Source organism: Chiloscyllium punctatum, chromosome 52 (genome assembly GCF_047496795.1).
Source record: "Chiloscyllium punctatum isolate Juve2018m chromosome 52, sChiPun1.3, whole genome shotgun sequence".
In the NCBI taxonomy this organism is placed as follows: Eukaryota; Metazoa; Chordata; class Chondrichthyes; order Orectolobiformes; family Hemiscylliidae; genus Chiloscyllium; species Chiloscyllium punctatum.
Window position 1 is genome coordinate 13,040,606 of NC_092790.1, and position 23,516 is coordinate 13,064,121.

A 23,516-nucleotide genomic window follows, 5' to 3' on the forward strand; every position below is an offset into this window, starting at 1 on the left:
ACTGCATGGTTGCAGGCTGTAGAAGGAAAGTGGGTTGAGAAAGGGCACCTGGGTGTGTTGGCTTTAGCATGGACAAGATGGGCTGAATGCCACCCATGTTGTGTTCTTTTTATGATTCTCTAGTTATCAGTCAGTCCCTGCTGTGTGAATATGCAAATGTATTTACCATATACAGAAAGTTACAGTTTGATAACTACACCCACACATTCACCAAACAGGATGTGACAGGTATAGATCAATAACTAAACTCACATATCCACATACCCACTTGCATCAGGTGGCCCATTCATGGAGCTGTATGGGTGTTGTTTAGTTTCTGAATCTCACTCAATGGGTTTTAGAATGTTCAGAAAAAATGGACAAGGAGCAGCTCAGAGCAGGAGTGGAACCAGACCCGTGGTTTTGTTTAAATTGCTGCCGTTAAACAAAAAATCATCATGATCATTAACTGAGTGTTATATTGATGTTGCCAATCACAACTGATGTGTCTTCCTCCAGGCAAGTACTAAAGGACCAGGACAATGTAATATTCCCTCGGTACAGAGCCAAGTGTGACCAGCTGCTTCGAACAAACAGCAGGTATGTTACTGCTGTCAGAGCGAAGAACATCCTTTCCACAGTCACAGAGTGGATTGAGTCAGGTTCACATTGAGCTCCATTCCCAGAGAGATATGTTCAAACCAAGAGTCAAACACCACCAAGGAAACAGAAGTTAATATTTTTTAATCTATATTCTCAATACATACTACTCAGTTCCAATCAATTTGAAAAGAATCCTCATCCGAAATATACACTGCACTAAATCTGAACATCGAACCAACCTCCACGTCCTTCCTGTAATATGGCAACCATAATTGAAAAATCACGCAACATCAGATTATAGTCCAGCAGGTTCATTTGGAAGTGCTAGCTTTCAGATCGCTGCTCCTTTATCAGATAGCTGTGAAACCGGATCACGAGACACAGAATTTATAGCTAAAGGTTACAATGTTATGCATCTGAAATTATATATTGAATAAATCAGGATTGTTAAGTCTTTCATCTTTTAGAATGGGTTGCAGGTTTCAGTTATATATACATCCGATAAATACATTTATGTCCCATTCTCAAGATGACTTCAGGTTTTATTTTAAAAAGGGTGACATCTCAACTCAGACAATGTATTAAAGGTGTGAGGTTAGAGTCTGTCTGTGTCCCAATCTTGAGTCAGATAGTTCTATTGCCAAAGTAGGAATTTATAAAGAACTACCTCGATTGACTGCCTGCAGGTTGTGCTCTTTTTGAGCAAAATAGAGTGTATCTGCAAAAGCATATTCACCCCATAGACGTGTGTGTGTGTGTGTGTGTGTGCACGCATGACTGCATCTGCGAATGTGTGTGTGCACGCATGAAAAAATGTGTGTATGAGTCTGTGTGGGTGTTGTATGCATGGGTGTATGTGGGGAAGTGTGTGGATGAGAGAGTGTGTGCGTGTGACTGAGTGTGTAGTGTGACAGGAACCAAAGGTCCCGATTCAAGGCTGTCCTCATGGCTTCTGAACTTTAGTAAGCATACTTTTCACATTATAATAGAGGTGAACAAATAGTCGATGCTGTTAGTTTGAACAACTATATATGAAGTAGATCGTGAGTACAGATATTGAAGGAAACATGTCAGCGATCAGGAAATGAGAAGGACAGAATTAATCTTTTGTCACAATACTCTAAGTATGACCAAAGCAAAGTCTTATAAAACTGCAATATGACATCCTGACTCTTGTACTCAATTCCCCAACAAATAAGGCAAGCATGCCAGACACCTTCCTCTAGATGCCACCCTATCTACTTGCATGGCCACTTTCAGGAAGCTATAGACTTGATCCCCAAGATCCTTCTGTACATCAATTACTTTCAGAGTCCAGCCATTTACTGTATACCTTTCCTTAACATTTGATCTCCCAAAGTCCAGCATCTTACACTTTGCCAGATTAAACTCATCTGCCATTAGTGAGTTTTGAGAAGATTTGTAACTCAGGCTGAGGTTTTGGTTGTAGGTTTGCTCACTGAGCTGCAAGGATCATTTCCAGACATTTCATTACCCTACTAGGTTTGTGAATGTTGGGTAATCCGTAGAATCGTGGTGTGTTGAATTCATCTGGTTTCATTTTTTTGGAAGTCTGGCTTATTTATTTCTCCAGATTTCTGGAGTTTTTTGAGTAGGGCTGTGATTCAGTTCTCCAGTTGTGGAGTCGGGTCTATCGCCATTTGTTAGTAAGTATTGGTATCTGTAAGTAGTGCATTTGCATTTTCAATATAGTCTCTTCGATTTAGAATGACTGACAAGTGTCCTTTGTCTGCAGGTAGGATAACAATGTTTGTTATCTTTATTTTGTCTTTCCAGTGCTTTCTTTCCTTGTGTATTGAGTGTGTTTTCTTCCTTTTTCCTGCCACTCCCTGAGAAAAGGAACCGGAAGTGACTTCACCACAGGAAATGGCATCACCAACCCAAAGAAGCCCAAACATATAAATAGAAAGCAGGAACTTTCAGCAGTGCTTTGCCTGAGGCCCAATGAAGATGTTACCTATTAGGATAACGAAACGCCTGGAAATGAACCTTGCAGCTCTGCGAGCAAACCTTTTTTTAAAGATAATTATGTACTACTTTCAAAATTAGTTGCAATTATCTACAAAGAGCTCTGCATTCATCCTATCCTTCCCGAGGATGTATCACAAAGCGTGAAATCATCTGCAATTTCACAATTCATCAGTGGAATCTAACAACCACCCTTCAAAGCAGTGGAGAAAGGGAAAGAAAAGGCCAAAATTAGTAGGTTTGTAAAACTGCTCATTTTATTTTCAAGCAGAGTTGAACAGTGTTGATTATTCCATAAATTGAATTTGATAATTTACGTATTCTTACTGCGTGACAAAAAATAAAAATCCTTTTCCATTCCTCCTTCCTACTATAGAGTAACACAACCCCAGGGAAAAGACTTTGTCTATTTATCCTATCCATGCCCCTCATAATTTTGTAAACCTCTATGAGGGGTGACCTCAGAGGTTTACAAAATTATGAGGGGCATGGATTGGATGTGTATATGAATACGAAGGGTTTGGAGGGATATGGGCCAGGTGCAGGTGGGACAAGATTGGGTTGGGATATCTGGTCGGCGTGGACGGGTTGGACTGAAGGGTCTGTTTTCATGCTGTACATCTCTATGTCTCTAAGAGTACTGTTAATGGTACATCACACTACAGAGCAGGGTAAAGTTCTGTCCACATCAGAAAAAAAGTTAAATAGCCAATTGTCTTTTCTGTACAAGGAACATTATGTCAGGTCCAATGCAGTTGAATGGTTTGTCACTTAGTTGCAAACGGATTCAGTTCACACTGATTGTGAGTTCAGCAGTGTTCAGAAAAGTACATCAATATGCACTGAAACAAAACTAATGTCATTCTGAAGACGAACATTTTGTATCAATACTACTGTTAGATTCTGCATTATACAAGTTACAAAAGGTTCATTGTGTTTCCTACCTTGACGCTGAAGAGCAGCACAGAATCCTTTCTGCTGCAGTGTGTCACATTTTCACTACACGGGATTCCTACAGGCACTAACAATTAAAGAACTTTGGCTGTTTCCCATTCATTACAGGAGACATGAACTGAGTTACAGAGTGGCAGCACAAGAGCAAGCTCACTCTCACTCAGCCACTGAATGCTGAAAAGAAAAGAATAAAATTAGGCCTGAATTATTTCCAGATACGTATTGACTCTCAACATCACTTATCTCAGCTGAGGATATGCAATGCCCAGCAGCGCCTGATAAAATCTACTTCCAGGCATGCACACACAATGTAACAATAATCTGGGACTGAAATGCAATACAATTAAGCATCATTCAAAAGAGTTTATTTGCAGAGTTTATGCTACACAAGCCCACAACTGAACATAAATGAACGAGATCAAGTAAATCTCCAATGAACCCTCTCCAGAGCTTGAGAATCCTCCCTTAACAAAAAATGCCCAGAACTGAACACAAATGAGATCTGACCAATGTTCTGTGATTAAGACTATGGGAAATATATCAAAACTAGCACTATAGTTAATAAAAGTCAGATGACAACAGAACTGATGCCGAATTGTCCTTTCCATTTTGACGCTGACAATGAGTGGATGATGTTCACATTCCCAACAATTACTGCAGAACTGATGCATAACAGGATGTCCCAGTACAGACACAACAGGCTGAGTAGTCTGCTTCTGAGCTGTACCATATCAGTGACACTGATTTTGATGAGAAAGGAGATGACATGCTGTTGTGTTGCATATTGGTATGAAAATTATCAGACAGAAATGGACTGACATGTAGAATAAAACTCTCTTTCACAAAGTAAATACCAACAATGTCTGGGTACAAATTAAAACTAAATGTCTCAGTGATATCACAGATCCCAGACTCTCTCCCCAAACAGGAAATGTGTGACCATAATTCAGAATGGTTCTCAGAATAATGCAGTTTCCCTTCTGCCATCACCCTTTCTCCTCTCTCCCCCATCCACCCCGACAGACCGAGAGTCAACTAAAAAAAAATCAGAAAATGTGGTAAAGATTAAGATCCAGTCTTAACATTATGAAGGGCTTTTGCCTGAAACGTCGATTTCGAAGCTACTTGGATGCTGCCTGAACTGCTGTGCTCTTCCAGCACCACTAATCCAGAATCTGGTTTCCAGCATCTGCAGTCATTTTTTTTACCTCCAGTCTCAACACCCTCATAACAAATATCACAGAATGTATCACATAGACACAGAGAATATTACTAGCTTCCACTTTGATACACAAGAGTGGAACCTGATAAGTGCAGGCTGATAACTACACACTCATGTTGCAGAAATAGACAAACAAATGATGACGACACTGTTAGTGTGATGCAAACGTGTGACTATCAGTCTCCATCGGTCAATTTCTGTTAACTTAAGTCTCACACTCGCATTGCAGTAACTGTCAGGGAAAGATTAATAACTACACTCTCATTCACTAAGCTAAAACTGACAGGAACAGAATGATAACTACACTCCCAGATTCACACAGCATAATCTGACAAGTACACTCTGACAACAACACGCATATTCACACAGCAGAGTCTCACATACTTTTTAGTACCTGCACTATTCACATTCATCAAACAGGATCTGACAGGTAGAAATCTACATTTAAGTTCACATATTGACAAGGCAGAGATTGAGGGGCATAGATTGGTAACTGCATTAACGTATTGATATAGGAGAAATTGACGAGTACAGATTAATATTGACAGTATCAATTCACAGAGCAGGAACAAATTCACGTCTACAGGACACACCCTGGGGAGCTGAAAACATAGGAGTTTGCTTGCACATTATTTCAGAAACACATCAAAAATTGTGAATCTCATCAAAATTGAGACCAGAATACATTGCCCCACATCATTGAGCTAAACATCAATGTCACCAAAATCCATACAGTGTCCGAAGAGACCATTCAGCCCATCCAGTCTATGCCAATCCAGGGAAGAACATCCCACCCAGACCCTAACCCTACTCCCATAACCCTGCATTAACCATGGCCAATCCCCCTAACCTGCACATCATCATCAGTGTGGAAACAGGCCTTTCGGCCCATCAGGTCCATAATGATCCTCTGAATAGCATCCCACAGGACACACCACCCAACCCTATCGCTGTAACCCTGCATTTCCCATGACAAACCCTCCTAGCCTGTATAACCCTCACACACTATTGGCAACTTCACATGGCCAATCCATCTAAACTGCACATCTTTGGACTGTGGGGGGAAACCGGAGCACCCGGAGAAAACCCAGGCAAAGAAGAGGAGAATGTGTAAACTCCCAAAAGACAGTCATCCGCAGCTGGAATTGTTGCTGGGACCCTGGCGCTGTGAAGCAGCAATGCTAACCACTGAGCCACTGTGCCACCCAAAGTTTTTGCCACTGGCCATGTAGAGGTTGGTTAGCTCAGTTGATTCTACAGTTGGCTTACAATGTATCGTCACGCTGACAGCATGCGGTTCAATTGCTGCTCTGGTTGAGGTTGCTGTGAATAATCATTCCCTGTGCCTTAGATGTGGTGACCCTCAGGTTAAACCATAAAACAGTTTTTGCTTTTTCTCTTTCTCGCCTCCACACCCCTTTCTCCCTCTCTCTAATGAGACAATGGTGACTTTACATTAATCACCTGCTAAAAACATAACTTTGCTGATTAAAAATTAACTGCCTTTTTTTCCACTGCAAAATAGCTTATGTGTTTCCTTCCTGATGCAGGATTTCAGTAAGCTGTAAATAAAAGACATTTTACCAACAGTACAAATCTAAATGAACTGGGAGAGTATGCACAGGGAGATTTATCACATATTGCCTTGGGGGCTGGAGAGTTTCAGTGATGGAGAGAGATTGGACAGACTGGGGTTATTGTCCTTACAGCAGAGTGGATTGAAAGAGAGGGATGTATAAAAAGATGAGGGGTGAAAATAGGGTAGGCAGGAAGAAACGTTCCCCCTTTGACGAAGGTAGGGCGAGGGGCACAGATTGAAGGTAAGGGTCAGGAGGTTTAGAGGGGATGAGAAGAAAATCTTATTCAAAAAGAGGGTGGTGGGGAATCTGGAACTCACTGCCTGGAAGTGAAGGAGAGGCAGAAACCGTCATCACGTTGCAGGAGGATTTAGATGTGCACTCGTGACCCCAAGGTTATGGGGCCAAGTACTGGGGAAATAGGATTAGGGAACAGTGAGGTGGTTTTTCTGACCAGCACAGATTTGGTGGTCCGATGGGTCTTTTTCTGGGCTGTAGACCTCTTGGAAACTATGACTAACTCACTTTGAGATGTGTATTCCACATCCAAGATACCATCTAACTGTAACATGATTTTGTACATTTCATGTTCAGAGATAAGGAGTTTGTTGTTGAATAAGAGAGTGAGCAGTTTAGGCCAATACTCTTTGGAGTTTAGAGGAATGAGGGGAGAGGCAACTGAGGGATATAGGACGCTAAAGGGGGTGGGATTGACAAAGGAGACAGACAGTGTATGTATCCTTAAGTGGGACAGTTTAGAATGAGAGGATCATTGTTTCAGGAGAATGGGGTGGGACAGATTGAAAACAGAGATGGTGAGGAAAGGCTTCTCTCCAAGGGAGACGAGATGGGAATCTCTGGAAATTCACCCCTCAGTGTGTGGGGGCATATGGGGACACTGAATATATTGAAGAAGGGGACCAACAGATTATTGATCAGTGAGGGGTGAAAGGGAGCGAGGGCAGGAAATTGGAGATGAGATCAGCCACAGCTGTATAGAATAGAGGAAGCAGGGTTTTGAAGGCTTCTAGCCCATATGTTGTGTTGGTTGTCCAGCTGCCTGAACACATTTTAGTGTGGGTGACTCATAGCACATGCTCAGAAAGCTCTGAATCTTAGGGACTAAACTGTGTGATGCATCACAGTCGCTTCGTCACTTAGTAACCAACACCATATGATATAGCAACCATTCAGCCCATCAAGTCTGCTCCACCATTCCATCATGGCTGATATGTTTCTTAACCTCATTCTCTTGCCTTCTCTCTACTGATCAAGAACCTCTGTCTTAAAGACATAATGACAGCCGTCTGCAGTAATGTTTTCCACAGATTTCCCACTGTCTGGCTGAAGAAACTCCTCCTCATTAAATGGTGGAACCGGGTCAAGGGGCTGAATGGCCTCCTCCTACTCCTTTATATGAATATTCCACATTAATAAATCTTGGAACCCCTGCAGTTACAAAGTGTCACTTTCACACACCAGAGCAATTAGTGATTTCAAATAGAAACTGCAAGTCCAAGTGTTGTATTTTCACACATTCCAAAACCCCCATCTTCTGGGGGAAACAATCCTCAAATCCCTCCTTAAGCCTCTTGCCCTTCACTTGAAAATAATGCCCCCTTGTTACTGATCGTTCGACTAAGGGAAACAGCTGCTTCCTGTCCACCTATCCATGTCCCTCATAACAGAGTCAGAATCACACAGCAAGGAGACAGACCCTTCAGTCCAACTACTCCATGCCATCCATAATCTCAAACAAAACTAGTCCCACTTGCTTGCACTTGGCCCATATCCCTCCAAACCCTTCCTATTCTTGGACTTACTTAAATGTCTTTTAAACACTGTAACGGACCTCATACCTGCCACTTCCTCTAAAAGTTCAATCCACACATGAACCACTCTCCGTCAATAAAATGTTGCCCCCATGTCATTTTTAAAAATGTTTCTCCTCTCACCTGAAAAATGTGTCACCTGGTGTTGAAGTTCCCCCACCCTCGGGAAAAGACACCTGCCATTCACCTCATCGATGACTATCATGATTTCATAAACTTCTATATCCCTCAAACTTCTACCCTCCAGTGAAAATAGTCCCAGTCCTTAAAACTCAGATGCTCCATTCCCAACAACATTCTGGTATACCTTTTCTGAATCCTCTCCAACTTAATAATGTCCTTCTTCCAACAGGGCAACCAGAACTGGACACAATACACCAGAACACGCTTCACGAGTGTCCTGTACAACCACAACTGGGTGTCCGAACTCCGATACTCAATTGTGTGAACAATGGAGGCAAGTGATCTAAACACCTTCTCAAACGCCCTGTTTACCTGTGACACAAAATGCAAAGAATTGTGTACCTGAAACCCTAGGGTTTTTTGCCCGAAACACTACCAATCTTACACACCTCTGTCATGTCTGCCTCCCTCATCAACCTTCTCTGTTGTAAAGGAAACAACCCAAACTTCCCTCCCATCTTTCCAGGAAGAGATTTGTTTTTGCGGATCTTCCCAATCAGACAGATTCCAATACGTGACGGTGTAAGATCAACAGCTCACAGATTCATACTCACCATTCAATCGAATTGACTCAATTTCCCATCACCTCCCTTGAAATGAAATATGTCCAGACCATGACCCAACCAAGTTCCAATCCCGCTCACGACAACAATTTGCTGCTGTTCACGTATGAAAACCCCTGGCAACAAGGTCACTGAGCCATGGTCCCAAGGAATGACCTCTTGGAATTGTCCAGAATGTGGTCAGAACTTCTACATTCACAGAATCACAAAATGTTACTGCACAGTTGGAGGCCATTCATGTCTGTACCAGCTCCTGAAGGGGCCATCCAGCTAGTCCCACTCTCTAGCCCTATCTCCGTAGCCCTCTACCATCATCCCTTTCAAATTTGTATCCAGCTGTCTTTTCGAGCCTCCTATGAAATCTGCCTCCACCACACCCTAAAGCAGCACATTCCAAACCCAACAATCCAAATAAGTTTCTCCTCATCTCACTCTCTCACTGAATCTTGAAATTCTGACCAGCCAATTACTAATTGACCAATGAGTGAGAAACAACAACATTCTTTCCCCCGTCAGAATTGTCGATAACTTTCAACATCTCAATAAGGTCAACATTTCATCTTCTCTGCTTGAAAGAGAATAAGCTCAATCTCCTGAACCTTTCCCTCTATCTGAAATCCCTCATTGTTGGTATCATTCTCATAAATCTCCTTTACACTGTCTGCAGCGTCTGAACAGCCTTCCTTCAATAACGTGTCCAGAACAGAACAGAACCAGCCTGGGTAATAGAAGGCCAACTCCCTTTGTCAAATGTATTTCTAAATTCAACTACTGTTACTTGTGAAGGTGAGGTGTTACACACATACAAAGAAATACCCATCAGATCAAAGGCTTATCTCCAATATGATCTAATCTTCCCCATTCAATGTTTGTGCTGTCATTGGAATTAATTTCTTTTCTGCTGTCTATTTTGTTTTGGGTGTTGGGTTAGCTCAATTGGCTGGATGGCTGGTTTGCAATGTGGAGTAACATCAACAGCGTGGGTTTGAATCTCTCACTGCCTGAGGTCACCATGAAGGACAGTCCTTCTCCACTCCTCCCCTTGTGAGACACATGGTAACACTCAGGTTAAACTACCACCTACCAGTTATCACTCTGTCTCTCACTGACACTCCAGCTGAGGTCCACCAGTATCTTATACAAGTTCAACATCACCTCCTGTTCTTTGATTCTTAAACCCCTTCTAATAAAGCAGAGGATGTTTTGTGTTGTATTAACTGCTCTCCCCGTTATGCCACCTTCACTGATCTGTGAACATATAACCCCAGCCCCCTCTGTTCCTGCACCCCCTTTAGAATTTTACCCCCCTACTTTGTATTGTCTTTCTATTTCTTTCACCAAACTTATGTTGAATCACTGTTGTCTCTATTTGAATGTTCACCTATTAAAACCTATTTTGTTAAGTCAAATTTTGTTTTCTCCCTCCTAGTAGATTTGATTCATTTCCTTGCTACGAACAAACAAGAACATGCAGGCTCGGATCAGGTTGAGTCCATTTGGCCCATCAGGAACCTGCTCCACTATTCCATACGATCGCAGCTGATCCCATCTCAGCCTCAACTCCACTTTCCTGGAAACATTCCCTTTGACCCATCACTAACGAACAATCTGTCTGTCTCCTCCTCCAATTGATGCAGTGAGTTGGGTGGTAGGAAATGGAGTGGGGTGTTCCCATTGAAGTACGATACCCTCCTCATTTGAGAGAATTCATTCCTCCTCATCTCTGTTTTCAATCTGCCCAGTCCCACATCCTGAAATGATAACCTCTCATTCTAGATTCTCACGCATGAGCAAAGATCCTCTCTCCATCTCCTTTGCCAATATTCCCTTTAACATCTTAAAACCCTCAGTTAGATCTCCTCTCTTCCAAACTCCAGAGGAACTGTTCAATCTCTCATCTAAGACAAACCCTCCATCTCTGGAAATGATCGAGTGAACTACTTCTGACCTACCTCTGTCCTCAAGTAAAGAGATCAATATTGTACCAGTCTGTTCTCATAAGACGAACCTTTCATCTTGTCAATCAATTCAGTGAATCTCCTCTGAAGTCCCCCCAATTCAACTACATCCCTCCTCAAGTAAGGGGACCAGAACTATCTGCAGAAGTCCGGATGTGGAAACCCACATTGTCCAGTTGCAGTAACACTTCCCTAGTTTCATACTCCATTCCTTTCGCAATAAATGCTCTCCTTTATGACCCGCTCTAGCTGTACACTACTTTGAGATTCATGCACAAGAACATCCTCATCCCTTTGCACCAAAACAATTTGAACTTTTTCTCCCATTCAGGTGACAAATTGCCTTTTTCAATTCTTCTTCCGACTACAATGGATACCCTCACCACTACTGGGACTGACCAACGTTCAGTTCAGTGTCTAACGGAAATTGAGATTGTGTCCTCGATTTGAACTGTTGTGCTTTAGATTTGCAAACGAGTCAGACACAATGGGTCCATTTGCTCCAATTTGTCTAACAAATGTAAAATTGCTGGGTTTGCACCCCAGAGTGATTTTTAGACCATTCGGACAGTGTTTGAATACTGTTCAAAGTTGCTAACCACCTCAAGAACTTACCTGTGTCACCGGGAACTGTTGGAAGAATCAGCTGGAGAAAAGAAGAGAGAAAGAACATGGGAAAGTTTTACTGTAAATATTCAGCTTCACCTGCTAGCAAATGAATCTGGATTCTTTGACTGATGCGCAAGCAACAATTATTCCAATTTTAATCTTTAGTTTATATCTGGGCTGATCATTCCTCTGAACACAACACAATACATTGTTTATCTCCCCAAGTAATTTCATCTGCCACTTGTTCAGCCTGCCCACATCCTCACAAAGCACGTTCCCACACCGTGTTTTATTATTTGTTTTTAAATTAACTTGTGGATGGTGAAAAATCACTGGCTGGGCCGTGAATTTATTATCCATCCCTCGGCCCCTTGAGAAGGAGGTAGTGAGCTGCCTTCTTGAACCACTGCAGTCCCTGTGCTGTAGGTAGACCCACAATACCATTAGAGAGGGAATTCCAGGATGTTGACCCAGCAACACTAAATGAACAGCTAATATATTTCCAAGTTGGGATGGTGAGTGGCTGAGGGGGAAACTTGCAGGAGGTGGTATTCTCATGTATCTGCTGTCCTTGCCCTTCGAGGTGGAAGTGGTTGTGGGTTTGGAAGGTGCTACCTGAGAACCTTTGGTGAATGTCTGCAGTGAATCTCTGATGGTACACACTGCTGCTACTGAGCACGGGTGGTGGAGAGAGTGGATGGTGTGGTCCCAATCAAGCAGGGGCTGTGTTGTCCCTGGATGGTGTTCGGCTTCTCAAGTGTTGCTGACAAGGTGCACTGCAGAAGTGAGTGAGTATGTGCGTGCATGTAAAAGTATGTGTGAGTGTCAATGAGAATGTGTGTATGTGTGTGTCTCTCTCTCACACACACACACACACATGCACACCTTCATACTGTCACCCAAACACCCTCCCACTTATACTCTCTCATAAACACACCCTCATACGCTCTATGTGAGCAACATTAGTTTGAAACCCAAGTGGAGCAGGATCACCAGTGTTACCTGTCGGAGTGTCTCACCTACCTTGTTTTCTGTTCTGGAGTTTAATTGGAAGCAATGTGATGAGAGAAAGGATCAGAAACATTGGGACAATCAGTACTGTCATCTCAGCGCTGTGTTCCTGTGCTGGATTCAGAGAGGGATTTCTTGTCAATAACATCATTCCTTCAGCAAACATCAACTCCTGTGTTTCCTGTTCCCTGTTCCCTGTTGCCCTGACCCCCTGCCAACACCCGTCCATTTGGAGGGAAACCCTTGTGTCTGTGAATGTCATTCCAAACTCTCACCATTGCAATGACATCACTGTTTCTGTGCAGCCTCTCTCAATAACAACATCCCACCAATCCAAGTCTGACTATTCGATGCTAAACTCAAAAGATCACTCTGCATCCACCCTCTCTAAATCGTTGACTGGAAATTATTGTCCCTCATTTTCACTGATGAGATATATCGAGGCAAAACTTCCCTGTGTCATCCACCTGTCAGCGGCAACTGGGCCATTCACAGAGAAACATTGAAAATATCATCGGGAGGAGGCCATTCAGCCCCTCCAGCCTGCTCCGCCCATTCAATGGGATCATGACTGATCACCCAACTTCGTCCTGTGCTTCCCCGTGCTCTCCCTTTCGCCCCAAAGAACTCCACCTAACTTCTTCCTGAACAACATTCAGTATTCTAGCCCTAACTGTTTTCTGTGGCAGAGAATTCCATAGGCTCCCCACTCTCTGGGTGAAGACATTTCTCCCATCTCAGTCTTGTCACGTCTCCTTTAGACTGTGACCCCCTGGTTCTGGACTCTCCGCCTGGCACTGGGAACACCCTCCCTGTGTTTACTCGGTCTTGGCCTTGTTCAAATTTAATAGATTTCTATGAGATTCCCTCTTAATTCTTCTCAACTCCAGTGAATATCGTCCTAACCGATCCAGTCTCTCTCCACCCGTCAATCCTGCTATCCCAGGAATCTCTCTGGGTAACCTTTGATGTACTCCTTCCATAGGCACAATGTCCTTCCTCAGATAAGGAAACGCCAAACTGCACACAGGTCTCCAGCGTGTGGTCTCACCCTGTCCAATTGTGGCAGGGTCTCTCTCTCTGTCTCTCTCTCACATACAGCTGCTGCCGACCTGCTGAGGTTTTCCAGCACTTTCTGTGTTTATAACTTGCGACATTAATTCTGTCTCTCTCCACAGATGCTGCCAGACCTGCTGAGTGTCTGAGGCAATTTTCTGGGTGTTCATGTCCAGTCTTCAGCTGCACCCCAGTGAAGAACGAGCACTGATCATGGATGAAGAATGGATTACCTAGCACCGTGAGACAGATGGCATTACTGGTCACATTAAATATTATTTCACTGGGACCCCTGTTGATCACGAGACACTGGTACCGGCCTTGGTATTGGGACTGGAAGGATTCCATGGCATTCTGTCCTGTCTGAGCTAGAGTTGTAATTCCCACTAGCATTGTTTAAGGCTTTCTGTTGAAAGTACCATTGAAAGTAGGGTCCAGTACCTCGGCTCAGAACACATTCTGGAATGAGACAACTCCCAATCAGAAACTCTGTGTTATTGGCTCTGGGGGTGAGGAAAACCCTAGCAACAGGAACTGGAACAAAACAAGACAAAGAGGAAATAACCGATCGGACGCTGAAATTGTCTCTTTTGTCACAATGTTACCTTCAATGACAGGATAATAATTGATGGAAAGGAGAAATAAAACAAGTGAGATTTCACATCATCGCAAAGTCCCTTTATGTTGTAAAATCTACACTTTGAAAGATTTGTGTTAACTATGCATGGCCAAATGGGACATCATCCAACCATGGCCTCTCGATGTTCAATGGTGTTACCATCGCTGTCCCTATCCCGCTGCACTATCAACATCCTGGGGGTTACTGTCACTGTCCCCACCCCCTTCCCATGATCAACATCCTCAGGGTTACCATCACTGTCCCCACCTCCACTCCACTATCAACATCCTGAAGGTTACCATCACTGCCCCCACCCTCTTCCCACTCTCAACATCATGAGGGTTACTGTTGGGAAAGTTGACATGGTTTGCCTGGAAGCCATTTTCCAAATCCAGCTGAGAAACCATTTTGTGTCCCCAGAACTTTGCTGGCTAGGCATTCCTTACTCTTAGGAAGATAAGGCCTACCTTTCACGTTACCTAAGGTGTCAAGTTAGAGTTTTTACCACTTTGATGAATGTTCAGGGCAGGCTGTAGAATGAGTCAAGTGGACAGTGACTTGTCAATTAGTCCCACTTCCTTTATGAGTTATTGCCACTTCACGGTCATTCAGCTAATTAGGGACATCTCTGCTTAGTGTTAGCAATCTGTGTAAATACTTGTGGAATGCATAATAGACAATAGGTGCAGGAGTAGGCCATTCTGCCCATCGAGTCTGCACCACCATTCAATATGATCATGGCTGATCATCCTTAATCAGTATCCTGTTCCTGCCTTATCTCCATAACCCTTGCTTCCACTATCCTTGAGAGCTCTATCCAACTCTTTCTTAAATGAATCCAGAGACTGGGCCTCCACTGCCCTCTGGGGCAGCGCATTCCACAAAGCCACCACTCTCTGAGTGAAGAAGTTTTCCTCATCTCTGTCCTAAATGGTCTACTCCATATTTTTAAGCTGTGTCCTCTGGTTCAGCACTCACCCATCAGCGGAAACATGTTTCCTGCCTCCAGAGTGTCCAATCCTTTAATAATCTTATATGACTTAATCAGATCCCCTCTCAGTCTTCTAAACTCAAGGGGAGATAAGCCCAGTCACTCCAACGTAAGGTAGTCCTGCCATTCCAGGAATTGACCTCGTGAACCTACCCTGCACTCCCTCAATAGCCAGAATGTCTTTCCTCAAATTTGGAGACCAGAACTGCACACAATACTCCAGGTGTGGTCTCAGAGGGCCCTGTACAGCTGCAGAAGAACCTCTTTGCTTCTATACTCAATCCCTCTTGTTATGAAGGCCAGCGTGCTATTAGCCTTCTTCACTACCTGCTGTACCTGCATGCTTACCTTCATTGACTGGTGCACAAGGACACCCAGATCTCTTTGTACTGCCCCTTTACCTAAACTGATTCCATTTAGGTAGTAATCTGCCTTCCTGTTCTTGCCACCAAAGTGGATAACCATATATTTATCCACATTAAATTGCATCTGCCATGCATCTGACCACTCACTTAACCTGTCACCCTGTAATCTCCTAACACCCTCCTCACATTTCACCCTGCCACCCAACTTAGTAACATCAGCAAATTTGCTAATGTTATTACTAATACCATCTTCTATATCATTAATATATATTGTAAAAAGCTGCAATCCCAGCACTGATCCCTGCGGTACCCCACTGGTCACTGCCTGCCATTCCAAAATGGAGCCGCTTATCACGACTCTTTGTTTTCTGTCAGCCAACCAACTTTCAATCCATGTTAATACTTTGCCCCCAATACCGTATGCGCCCTAATTTTGCTCACTAACCTCTTATGTAGGACTTTATCAAAAGCTTTCTGAAAGGTACACTACACCTACTGGATCTCCCTCGTCCACCTTCAGAGTGCTTAGTTTTGACCCTAATGACTAACCTCTAATTTAGTACCAAACTGTGTAATCAACAATCAGCCCCTACCTGCTTTCTCTATATAATCCTGTAGTATCCTGATGTATATCTGAATAGCACCGAGCCACAGTTAGGATGGTGAATTATCCATGATATATCCTGGAATAAACTAATCAGTTCTCAAGTTCGGAGTCTTCAACAGTTTTCTTCAACAGTTACCATCACTGTCCCCATCCCCACTATCAACATCCTGGGGGTTACCATCACTGTCCTCACCCCTCCCCTACTGTCAACATCCTGGGGTTTACCATCAGTGTCCCTAATCCCACCCTGCTATGAACATCTTTAGTGTTACCATCAGCCTCCCCCAGCTCGTATTGTCTAAGTTTCTACCTTTCTCTGGTGGATTGCTTAACAAGGAATTGTAGAGTCAGAGGTCTACAGCACAGAAACAGGATCTTCAGCTGACTGAACCCATGCCAATCAAAAACTTTACTCTCTCATATAACTGTCCAAGTCATAGGGTCATACAGTACGGAAATAGACCCATCGGCCCGATGCGTCCATGCTGACCAGGTCTCACAAACGAAACTAGCCCCATTTGATTGCATTTGGCTCACATCCATCCAAACTTTTCCGATCCATGTAACTTTCCAAATCTCTTTTAGATGTTGGTATTTGTATCCACTCCCACCACTTCCTCTGGCAGCTCATTCCAAATATACACCTCCATCTGTGTGAAAAAGTTACCGCTCTGGTCGCTTTTAAATCTTTCCCCTCTCATCTTAAATCAATGCCCTCTAGTTTTGCACTCCCCCACTCTGCGGAAAAGACCTTGGCTATTCACCTTAACCAAGCCCTTATTTCTGCAGGAAAATACAAGTGAAACGTCAAGGACCACTTAATCTGACTCTAGCCTGGCATCGCACATGCACATCTAAATCTTTCTTCAATGAGATGAGGATTGCTGCCTCTCTCACCCTTACAGGCAGTGAGTTCCAGATTCGCCACTACCCTCTGGGTGAAAATATTTTCCCTCACATCCCCCTCGAAACTCCTACCTCTTACCTTCAATCTATGCCCCTCTCCCAGTCATTGATCATTCCATCAAGAGGGAAAAGTTTCTTCCTGTCTACCCTATCTACACCCATTATTTTATACATCTCAATCATGTCACCACACTCAATCTCCTCTGCTCTCAGGAAAACAAACACAGTCTGTCCAATCACTCTCCGACAGTGAAACTGTCCAGCCCCCAAGGCAATATCCTGATAAATCGGCCTCTGCACACTCCCCCAGTGCTATCACACTGCTCAGAAAATGTGGATTTGTATAGAGTCACTTACAAACTTACTGATCACTGAAACAGTGAGGAATTTGCTGTTCAGGAGAGACTCTGCTTGCTGGTTAGAAACAACACAGTGATAATTGTCCTTTTGGTGTTTGCTGATGTTGAGGATTGTGTGTATGGTTCTGCTGTGGTTGGAATATTCCCAGTAAACCTCCTCACCATTCTTGTAGAAAATATATTGAATTGGGGTCAAGCCAAGTGATTTAAAAGGGTGCTGTCTCCCTCCACTACTGTGTTTCCAGGTGGGCACTCAGCTCTTGGACTGACACAGGGATGTCTGTGATTAAACCAAACTGTTAAGCACTTTTCTAAGGCAGGAGTTGTTGTTCTCAGCAACAAACAATACTGTCATCATACAGTCAGAGAGAGTTACAGGGTCATAAACCATATCCAAGCACAGCACAGCACAGGCCCATTGGCCCATTATATTGTGCTGAGGTTTAATTCTAATGCAAAATATAGTAACTTAACCTACGCAGCCCTCAACTCACTGCTATCCATGTGCCTGTCTAGCAGTCGCTTAAATGTCCCTAATGATTCTGCTTCCACTACACAGCTGGCAACGCATTCCATGCATTCACAACTCTCTGCTTAAAGATCCTACCTCTGACGTCTTCCTTATACCTTCCTCCTAATATCTTCAAACTATGACTTCTCGTACCAGTCAATCCTGCCCTGGGTATATGTCTCTGGCTATTGACTATCTATTCCACTCATTATTTGTGCACCTCAAACAGGCCTCCTCTCTTCCTCCTTCTCTCCAGAGAGAAAAGTCCAAGCTTATTCAACCTTTCTTCACAAGAAAAGCCCTCCAGTCCAGGCAGCACCCTGGTAAATCTTCTTTGCACCCTCTCCAAAGCCTCTGTATCTTTCCTATCGTAGGGCGACCAGAAGTGAACACAATATTCCAAGTATGGTCTCACCAAGGACTTGTAGGGCTGCAGCAAAACCTCGCGGCTCTTAAACCCGATCCCCCTGTGAATGAAAGCCAAAAACACCATATGCTTTCTTAACAACTCTATCCACCTGGGTGGCAAGTTTGAGAGATCAATGTACTTGCACATCCAGATCCCTCTATTCCCACACTGCCAAGAATCAGTCTTTAATCCTATATTCAGCATTCAAGTTCAACCTTCCAAAATGCATCACTTTGCACTTATCGAGGTTGACCTCAATCTGCCATTTCTCAGCCCAGCTCTGCATTCCTGTCTATGTCGTGCTGCACCTTGCAGTAGCCCTCTATACCATCCACGACACCTCCAACCTTTGTGTCATCTGTAAATTTACTAACCCACCCCTTAACCTCCTCATCTAAGTCACTTCCAAAAACTACAAAGAGCAGAGGCCCGAGAACCGAGCCCTGCGGGACCCCACTCAGCACTGACCTCCAGGCAGATTACTTTCCATCCACAATCACTCTCCGCCTTCTGTCAGCCAGCCAATTCTGAATCCAGATAGCCAAATCTCGCTGTATCCTATACTTCCTGACTTTATGAATGAGCCTACCATGGGGAACCCTATCAAATGCCTTGCTGAAGTCCATATACACTACATCCACTGCTCGACCATCATCGACCTGTCTTGACACCTCCTCAAAGAACTCAATAAGATTTGAGGCATGACCTGCCCCTCACAAAGCCATACTGACTGCCTTTAATCACACTATGCTTTGCCAAATAGTCATAAATCCTGTCCCTCAGAATTCTTTCCACAACTTTGCTGACCACAGACGTAAGACTGACTGGTCTGTAATTGCCAGCGATTTCCCTATGACCCTTCTTGAAAAGAGGAACAACATTTGCCTCCTTCCAATCCTCCGGTTCGACTCCTCTGGAGAGTGAGGAGGCAAATATCCTCACCAGCAGCTTAGCAACCCCCTTTCTCACTTCCCAGAGCGGCCTAGGGTAAATCTGGTCTGGCCCTGGGGACTTATCAATCTTAATGTTTTCCAAAGTTTCCGGCACATCAACCTCATCAATCTTGATCTGGTCAAGACTGTGTCCCAGCTCCTCTAAGTTTTCATTTACAACAAGTTCCCTTTCCTTGGTGAAAACCGCGGAAAAAAACTCATTTGGAGCTTCCCCTATCTGCTCAGATTCCATGCACAAGTTCCCACCGCTATCCCTGATCGGCCCTACCTTCTCCCTGATCTTATTCATCACGTATGAGTAAAATGCCTTTGGGTTCTCCCTAATCCTTCTTGCCAAACCTTTTTCATGCCCCCTCCTGCCTCTCCTCAGTCCATTTCTGAGCTCTTTTCTAGCAAGCCTGTAATCCTCTAAAGCTGTGCTAAATTCTTGCTTCCTCCACCTTACATAAGCTGCCTTCTTCCTTTTGACAAGAAGTTCCTCTGTTCTCATCATCCAAGGTTCCTTAATCATACCTCTTTCTTACCTGTCTCAGAGGAACAAATCGTGCATCACTTGCAACAACTGCTCCTTAAATAGTATCCACATGTCTGCTGTGCCCTTTCTGTGGAACAATTGCTCTCAGTCTGGACTGCCCAACTCCTGTCTGATAGTGTCATAATTTCCTTTTCCCCAATAAAATATCTTCCCTCAGTAACTGCTCCTTTTCCACTACAAGGCTTTGCCAAACATGAGGCAGTTGTTATCACTTTCACCAAAGTGCTCTCCCACCATGAGATTTGACACCTGTCCTGGCTCATTGCCGAGCACCAAATCCAAAATGGCCTCGCCCCTCGTCATGCTGTCCATATACTGAGTAAGGAACCCCTCCTGAACACCCCTGATAAAAATGGCTCCATCCAAAGTATCTGCACATAGGAGGTTCCAGTCGATATTGGGAAAGTTGAAATCACCCATAACAACAACCCTGCTACTTTTGCATTTTTCCAGAATCTGCCCGCCTATGAGATCTTCAATCTCTCTACTGCAAGTAGGTGGTCTGTAGAAAACCCCCCAATGCGGTGGCTGTTCCCTTGCTGTTCCAAAATTCCACCCACTCATACTGACTCAGTAGACAAACCTTCCTCAACATCCTTCACTTCTGTAGCTGTGATGCACTCTCTGATTAGCTTCACCCCTCCTCTTTATTCACCCTCCCTTTTCTTTTAAACGTTCTAAACTTTGGAACATCAAGCAACCATTCCTGGCCCTGCGGAACCCACGTCTCCATTATGACCACAATATCGTAGCCCCAAGTACTGATCCATGTTCTAAGTTCATCACTCTTATTTCAGACACTCCTTGCATTAAAGCAGACACACTTTAACTCATCCCTTTGTTTCAAGGTGTGAGAAACCTTCCGGATAGATTCAATACATCCTGTCACTGCCCGGTCTGCAACTGACCCCCTCTCAGACATGTGGCTCTGATTCCCACCCCCCTGCCAAACTAGTTTAAAACCTCCTGAATCACACAAGCCACCCAGGACATTTGTGTCCCAACAAGTTCAGGTGCAACCCGTCCTTCATGTACATGTCCCTCCTTCCCCAGAAGGTATCCCAATGGTTTAGGTATCTGAAGCCCTCCCTCCTGCACCAACCTCGCAGATACGTGTTAAGCTGCATTAGCTGACTGTTCCTCATCTCTCTATCTCGTGGCATCAGTAGCAAACCTGAGCTCACTACCCTACTCGTCCTGCTCTTCAGCTTCCAATCTGACTTTTCAGATCCTTAATCCCTTTCCTGGCTGTATCATTGGTGCCAATATGTACCACGTATTCTGGTTGCTTACCCTCCTTCAAAAACCCGATCGGCGACTTCCTGGACCCTGGCACTGGGGAGGCAACATACCTTCCGGGAGTCCTGTTCCTGACCACAAAATCTCCTGCCGATCCATCTAACTATTGAGTCCCGTACCACTCACACTTTTCTATTTTCTCCCCTTCCCTTCTGAGCCACAGTGCCAGAGACCTGACAAGTATGGTTTTCCCCTGGTAGGCTATCCCCACCAGTAGTATCCAAAATGGTATACTTATTGCTGAGGGGAACGGCCACAGGGGACCCCTGCTCTGACCATCGGTTCCCTTTCCTCCCACTGACAGTAACCCAGCTGTCCTTATACTGTGTCTGGGGAGTGACCACCTCCCTGTACATCCTCTTAATTTCCCCCTCAGCCTCCCAGATGATCCGTAGTTCATCCAGTTCCAGCTCCCTAACTCAGTTTTCGAGGAGCTAGAGTTGGTTGCATTTCCCACTTAAAACCTTCCCAGAAGTCCTTCGTTCCTCCCTCCCACCTCTCGGCAAAATCATAGAGAGGCAGTGAGAAACAGAGAGACATAGATATACAGCGGGACATAGAGTTATAAAGAAACATAGTGATAGAGAGTCAGAGAGAAACACAAGATCACAGAGGCATCAAGATAAATCAGAAATAGTCAAAGAGTTAAAGCTCCAATCCCAACCTCATCAAACCGGCAGACAAGGATGACGCGGTGGTAGATTGGGGCACCGATCTTTATATTGCTGAGGCTAAACGCCAGCTCGCAGACACCTCCTCCTACTGCCACCTTGACCATGACCCCAACTCCCACCACCAAACCATCATCTCCCAGACCATCCATAATCTCATCACCTCAGGGGATCTCACATCCACCGCCTCCAACCTCATAGTCCCACAACCCTGCACCACCTGTTTCTACCTCCTGCCCAAAATCCGCAAACCTGACTGCCCCAGCCGACCCATTGCCTCAGCCTGGTCCTGCCCCACCGAACTCATTTTGACACGGTCCTGTCCCCCTTAGTCCAAGAACTCCCCACCTACGTTTGGGACACCACCCACTCCCTCCACCTCCTCCATGATTTTCGCTTCCCTGGTCCCCAACGCCTTATCTTCACCATGGACATCCAGTCCCTATACACCTCCATCCCCTATCATGAAGGACTCAAAGTCCATGAGTCACCGGCTGCGATTCTGTAAAAGACCCTTTTATTCTGACTCTCTGCCTTCTGCCAAGCAGCCAATTCTCTGCCTTTACCTTATTTAGCAGCCTCCTGTGTGGTACCTTATCAAAGGCCTTCTGGAAATGCAAATCGATTACATCCACTGGCTCCGTGTTGTCTAACTTGCTTGTTACTTCCTCAAAGAATTCAAACAGATTTGTCAAGGAAGATCTCTCCATAACAAAGCCGTGCTGACTCTGCCCTATTTTACCATGCAGTTTCAAGTACTCTGCAGCCTCATTCTAAACAAGGGATTCTCAAACCTTAGGAATGACTATGTTCTAGCTACGTAGCCTATAGTTTCCTGCCTCTGCCTCCCTCCTTTCTTAAACACGTGTTGCATTAGCCATTTTCCAGTCATCTGGGACCTCTCCTGACTCAGTGCTTTCTGAAAGATCACCACCAATGCCTCTCCAATCTACTCCGATGTCTCCTTCAGTTATCTGGAGTGGAGTCCATCTGGTCTTGGTGATTTATCTACCTCCAGCTTCCCAGCACCTTCCCCTTAATAATGGCCAATGCACTCACTTCTGTCTCCACGTCTCCCTTGAAGTTCTGGTTTGTTGCTGGTGTCTTCCACTGTTAAAAACTGATGGAAAGTACCTCTTCAGATCCTCTGCCATGCCGTGGTTCCCCATTACGAATTCTCCAGCATTGTTTTCAAGCTGTCCAATGTTCACTCTTGTCTCTCTGTAACTGTTTAGATATCCAAAAGGGTCTGCAGCCCTCTTTTACATTAGTAACTCGCTTACTCTCATATTTCACCTCTTTCCCCACCCCCACCTGTTGCTGTTTTTTAAAAGACTTCCCAATATTCTGGCTTCCACTAATCTTTACCACACTATATGCTGCTTGTGTTGCCTTTATGCTCTCCCTGACTTCCCCTGTCAAACAGGGTTGTCTCATCCTCCCCTTAGTATTTTTCTTCTTCCTTGGGATGAATTTCAGCAATGTCTCCTGAATTAACCCAGAAACTCCTGCCATCGCTGCTCCACTGTCTTCATTGGTTGGCTCTCCCTTCCAATCAACTCTGTCCAGCTCCACCCACATGTCTTTGTAGTTACCTTTACCCAATTGTAATCCCGTTACATCTGATTCAATCTTCTCCCTCTCAAGCTGCAGGGTGAACTCTATTATATTATGTTATGGCTACTGCCTCCTAGGAGTTCCTTCACTTTGAGCTCCCTAATCAAGTCTCCCTCATTACACATCACTAAATCCAGA

The 23,516-nt window shown here is 44.3% G+C and overlaps 1 protein-coding gene across 10 annotated transcripts in view; it reads left to right on the forward strand.

The window, feature by feature from the left end:
- Positions 1-14,202, forward strand: part of LOC140470734 (histone H2B 7-like) — a 192,504-nt gene extending 178,302 nt beyond the window's left edge. For 3 of the 10 annotated variants that reach the window (XR_011956641.1, XR_011956643.1, XR_011956642.1), the window contains exons 2-5: positions 499-579; positions 2,443-2,809; positions 8,509-8,613; positions 10,335-12,296. The gene's annotated coding sequence lies outside the window, so the exon portion shown is untranslated. Of the gene's footprint in view, positions 1-498; positions 580-2,379; positions 2,810-8,508; positions 8,614-10,334; positions 12,297-13,658 lie in introns of those variants that run through there. The other 7 variants (XR_011956644.1, XM_072566769.1, XR_011956646.1 and 4 more) reach the window with 5 other exon arrangements.
- The last annotated feature ends 9,314 nt before the right edge of the window (positions 14,203-23,516 follow it).